Source organism: Sorex fumeus, unplaced genomic scaffold (genome assembly GCF_029834395.1).
Source record: "Sorex fumeus unplaced genomic scaffold, SorFum_2.1 ptg000047l, whole genome shotgun sequence".
In the NCBI taxonomy this organism is placed as follows: Eukaryota; Metazoa; Chordata; class Mammalia; order Eulipotyphla; family Soricidae; genus Sorex; species Sorex fumeus.
Window position 1 is genome coordinate 44595604 of NW_026606104.1, and position 6000 is coordinate 44601603.

Below are 6000 nucleotides of genomic sequence, written 5' to 3' on the forward strand. Positions count from 1 at the left end.
TGGGTAGGGCATTTGCCTTGTACATGGCCGACCCGCGTTCAATTCTCTGCGTCCCATATGGTCCCCTGAGCACCGCCAGGACTAATTCCTGAGTGCAGAGCCAAGAGTAACCCCTGTGCATCGCCGGGTGTGACCCAAAAAGCAAAAAAATAAATAAATAGAGTTTGAACTCTCCTGTTTAGGGGAGACGGGGGGAAGGGGCAGTGCCAGGGATGATTATTTTCCAGTTGATGTTCATCTAATCTATATAGGGAATCCTCAAGGAACGAGACCATATAGTATGAATGCGCAGTGCCTGCTACTGTGCCTGGCACATGGCGATTACTGTATAATAGCTTTATTGTTATCCTCTGTTCTGTTTCATTAAAGGTAAAGGTAAAGGCCCTCCCGTTGATCGTCGATTTGCTCGAGCGGGCCCAGTAACGTCTCCATTGGAGACTTTGTTGTTACTGTGTTTGGCATATCGAATACTCTCGGTAGCTTGCCGGGCTCTCCGAGAGGGGCGGAGGAATCGAACTCGGGTCGGCCATGTTGGCCGCGTGTAAGGCGAACGCCCTACCCGCTGTGCTATCATTTTCTCTATTTTGATTTGGGGGGTTGTTTTTGTTTTTAGCCCACAGCCGGCAGTGCTCAGTGGGCTTACTCCTGATCTGCACTCAGGGGTCACTTCTGGTGAGATTCAGGGCATCATATGTGGTGTTAGGGATCAAAACCGAGTCTGCTGCGTGCGAGACAAGCCCCATAACCACTGTGCTATTGCTCCAGCTCCTGGCTTACTAGTTTCTTAATGTAGAAGCTCAGTTCATTGAATTGAGACTGTCCTTCTTCGCCCTCCCCCCCCCACCTAATTTAGGCATCTACTTCCAAAGCCCAGCATAGCAGCAGGTCAGAGAAGAGTTATGAATTTCAGTGAGTAGATGTGGGCCAGGGAGATAACTCAAAATACTGGAGCACAGGGGCTGGTGTGATAGCACAGAGGGTAGGGCATTTGCCTTGTACACAGCCGACCCAGGTTCGATTCCTAGCATCGCATATGGTCCCCCGAGTACTGCCAGAAGTAATTCCTGAGTGAATGAGCCAGGAGTAACCCCTTTGCATTGCCAAGTGTGACCCAAAAAGGAAAAAAAAAATACTGGAGCACATATTTTGCATGTAGGAGGCCTTAGCTCAATTTCCAGCATCATATGGTCAACTGAGTACAACCAAGAGTAGCAGCCTGAACATTGTCTGGTTTAACCCCCAAACCAGAAAAAAAAAGTGACTTTTAAATAGTTGGGGTATTGGGACCGGAGCAATAATACAGCAGGTAGGGCGTTTACCTCACATGCAGCTGACCTAGTTTTGATCCCCCGCATCCTATATGCTTCGTCAAGCACTGCCAGGAGTAATTCCTGAGTGCAGAGCTAGGGATAACCCCTGAGCATTGTCAGACATGACCCAAAATAAGACCCTCCCCCCCAAAAAATGGGTTTCCTGGTGGTGTTCAGTGACCTTATGGGATGCTGGGGATTGAACCCAGGTTGGTCATGTGCAAAGCAAGTGCCCTACCTGCGTTGCTGCACTATCACTCCAGCCCTAAGAATATACTTCTTTATCATTTGATTCTTTTTATTTTTATTTTTATTTTATTTTATTTTTTTTTTTGCTTTTTGGGTCACACCCGACGATGCTCAGGGGTTACTCCTGGCTCATGCACTCAGGAATTGCTCCTGGCAGTGCTCGGGGGACCATATGGGATGCTGGGAATTGAACCTGTGTCAGCCATGTTGGCTGCATGCAAGGCAAACACCCTACCCGCTGTGCTATCGCTCCAGCCCCGATTCTTTTTAAATTTATTAAGATTGTTCTGGGACTTATTCAGTATGCCAAACATAGTAACAAGTGTCACAATGGAGACGTTACTGGGCCCACTCAAGCAAATTGATGAACAACGGGAGAACAGTGAACTGTGACAGTGACAGTGTTCTGGGACTGGAGTGGTAGTACAGTGTCCTGCAGTGGCTGATCTGGGTTCATTCTGCATCCCATATGATCCGGAGATAATTTCTGTGTGCTGAGTCAGAAGTAACCTGGAGCATTGCTGGATGTGGCCCAAAAACAAACAAACAAACAATAAAGGAATTCTTCTATATGCCAGAACATGGTCTCTCTCAGTAAGAGTTTCATGTGCACTCAAATGTGTATTTCATGGGACAGAGTGATAGGACAACAGGTAGTTTCTCACTTTAAACTCAGCCAACAGGAGTTTGAGGCCCAGAACCACATATGGTCTCCTGAGCACTGCCAGGTCTGGCCCCCGAAAACAATGTGTCTTTCACTGCTGTTTATTAAATTTAGGAGGGGGTTGGCCAGACTTATGGTGCTCAGAGTCTACTTTTGGCTTTGTGCTCAGGGATTTGAATTAAGGTTAGTCATTTGCAAGGTAAGTGCCTTAACCCCTGTACAGTTTCTCCATCTCTTCACTGTTGTTTTGAGAAAGTAAGTTGTGGGCAGGAGAGATAGTACAGTCGGTATTGCATGCCACCGACTCCTGTTTTACATCTGGAACTACATGTGGTTTCCTAAGCACCATCAGCACAGAGCCAGGAGTAGCCCCTGAGCACCATGACCCCAAAATCAGTTTTAAAAAGAAAGAATGCAAGATTGAATATAAATAAAGGTCCAGTGCTTTAAATCAGTTTATTTGAAAGTTTTCAGATCTATGACATCCTTGCTGGTTTTCTGCCTTCTTGTTCTATCAATTGAAAGTGGGTTCTTGGGGCTGAAGTGATAGCACAGCAGGTAGGGCATTTGCCTTGCACGTGACCTGACCCGGGTTTGATTCCCAGCATCCCATATGGTCCCCCGAGCACAGCCAAGAGTAATTCCTGAGGGCATGAACCAGGAGTAACCCCTGTGCATCGCTGGGTGTGACCCAAAAAAGCAAAAAAGTTTAAAAAAAGAAAGTGGGTTCTTGGAAATATTTAGCTATTGTTGTGAATTTGTTTGTATCTTCTAGAAATTCTATCATTTCTTTTTTATTCTTCTTCTTTGCTTTTGTTTGTTTTGGGGCCATATCTGACTATGCTGAAAACTTTCTCCAAGCTCTGTGTTCAGGGTTCACACCCCTAATGGTTCTTGGGAGGACCATATGCAGTGCTGGTTTGGCTGTGTGTAAGTAAAGTACCTTAAACCTCCCACACTGTACTGTCTTTTTTTTTTTTTCCTAATTTTTGGGTCACACCCGGCAAAGCTCAGGGGTTCCTCCTGGCTCTGCACTCAGGAATTACTTCTGGTGGTGCTCAAAAGACCATATGGGATGTTGGGGATCGAAACTGGGTTGGCCATGTGCAAGGCAAATGCCTCACCCATTGTACTATTGCTCCCACTTCCCATATTGTCTTTCTGGCCTCCTAGTTTTTCTTTTTTCTTTTGCCACACCCAGTGAAGTGGGATGCCAGGAATTAGACCTGGGTTGGCCACATGGAAGGCAAGCACCCTAGGCACTGCACTATCACTCTGGCAACCCTCATTTTTTTCCCCAAATAAGTTTTTATCATGGCACCCGATATGGTCCCCTGAACACTGCTAGGAGTGATCTCTGAGTGCAGAGCCAGGGTTAAGCCCTAAGTAATGCAGGGTGTAGCCCCCAAACCAAAAAGTACTAAAAAAATATATGTGAAGGCCTGGAGAGGTCCCTTAAAGGATTGCCTGGGTTCAATTCCCAAACTCCACCAGGAGTAAACACTGAGCACTGATCAGGAAGTAGCTCCTGAGCACCACCATGGGGTGTTTCCCAAAAACTAAAGGAAAAAAAAAAGAAAATATGTCAAGAATTTAGCCTAGAGGGTTAGAGAGATAGTACAGCGGATAAGGCACTTGGCTTGCATGCAGCTGTCCTGGGTTTGATCCCACTACCCCATATGGTCTCCTGAGTCCCACCAGGAGGGGTACCTGAGAGCAGAGTCTGTGGTATGGGAAATGAGCACCTCTGCATGTGACCCAAACCTCTTCCCCCTAAACAAAAGAATTCAGCCTAGCGAGGAAGATACCCTGTAGAAAGCCCAAATAAAAGGCATGGGCCCCTTCAGAATATAGTACAGAGGTGAGGAAGAAGTGGCAAATGGTGCTGGAGTGAGAGCACAACGGGTAGGGCATTTGCCTTGCATACAGCCGACCCGGGTCCCAGCATCCCATACGGTCCCCTGAGCACCGCCAGGAGTAATTCCTGAGTGCAGAGCCAGGAGTAAACCTTGTGCATTGCCGGGTGTGACCCAAAGAGAAAAAAAAAAGTGGCAAATGCTGGACCATTTGCAGGCTGGTGCTCCTAGCATGACAGAATCTGGGAGGGCAGGGAGAGGGGGATGAAACCAAAGAGCATGGATGGATGAGGAGGAGGAACAGGCCAGGAGAGTAGTGCTTTACCAGTGTTTCTCACCCCCAGAATATTCTAAGCACACTGGTGAAAACTGTTTCAGTGGGGAGCCATAGCACGAGAATAGGGGGCCAACTGGCAGGATGGGAGACCAGGGGGGAAACAAGATCAAATACTTCTTTTTTTAAGGGTGGCCACACCCAGCTGTGCTCAGATTTTACTTCTGGCTCTGTGCTCAAGAATCACTCCTGGGGCTGGGGCGATAGCACAGCAGGTAGGACATTTGCCTTGCACACGGCCAACCCGGGTTCGATTCCCAGCATCCCATATGGTCCCCTGAGCACCGCCAGGAGTAACTCTTGAGTGTAGAGCCAGGACTAACCCCTGAGCATCGCGGGGTGTGACCCAAAGAGCAGGGGAAAAAAAATCACTCCTGGTGGGGCTCAAGAAACTATATGTGGGGGCTAGAACGTCAGCACAGTGGGTAGGGCGTTTGCACACACAGCCGACCCGAGTTCGATTCCCAGCATCCCATATGGTCCCCCAAACACCACCAGGATTAATTCCTGAGTGCAGAGCCAGGAGTAGCCCCTGTACATCGCTGGATGTGACCCCAAAAATGCAAAAAAGAGAAAGACTGTGTGGTGCTGGGGCGAATGAACTGAAATAGGCCCATCGTAAGACAAGTTCTTTGCCCCTGTACTATCCCTCTGGACCCAGAAACAAGGTCATAAGAAGGCTACGGTTCAACAAAGGTGGACAAAGGTGAAGAAACACTTGCTCTAGATCACAGGGGCAGAAATAGAAACATGAAGAGGAAAGGGAAGAATCACAATGCAAGCTGAAGTTGCCTCTACTTCTCAGAGAACTGGAAGGATGAAGTTGAGGGAAATCTAGATTCATGAAAACAAGTTTAATTTTGAGTATTGAGTCTCCTGGGTAGAGATATAGACTGAACTTAGGCTAGAGGTCAGAGCCAGACCAGACAGACTTGACTTCTCAGTCTGGGATAGGAGTCCTGGTCTCCTTCCACCTCTTGCACAATGGTTCCAGAGAATGTTTCCTTGGGGAGTTGCTTAGGAGGTCAAGGGCCCCAAAGGTGATTGGTTCAGTGCAAAGACCAAGGATGTTAAGCTGCTTGGACCCTGCACTGCCAGGGATACTCAGGCCCCCCGCAGCAGTGTTGGGGACCTCCAGGCGCCATACCCTACAGTGCTGGAATTGAACTTAGCTCAGGCACATGCGGGTATCTACCATAACAGTTGTATCATCTCCAAGTCCTGATCCAGAGAACTTAAAACCTTTGATGTGGGGCCTGGAGAGATAGCACAGCAGGGAGGGAATTTATCTTGCATGCAGCTGACCTGGGTTCTATCCCCAGCATTCTGTATGGTCCCCTGAGCACTGCCAGGAGTAATTCCTGATTGCATAGCCAAGTGTGACCCTAAAAGTCAAAAAATAAATAATAACATTTAAAATTTTTTGATGTTTCTTTTATTCTCTCTCTCTTTCTCTCTCTCTCTCTCTCTCTTGGCCAAACCCAGTAGTACTCCTGGCTCTAAGCTCAGGGATCACTATTCTTGGCAGGACCCAGGGGACCATGTGATATATAGATAGATAGAAAGATAGATAGATAGATAGATAGA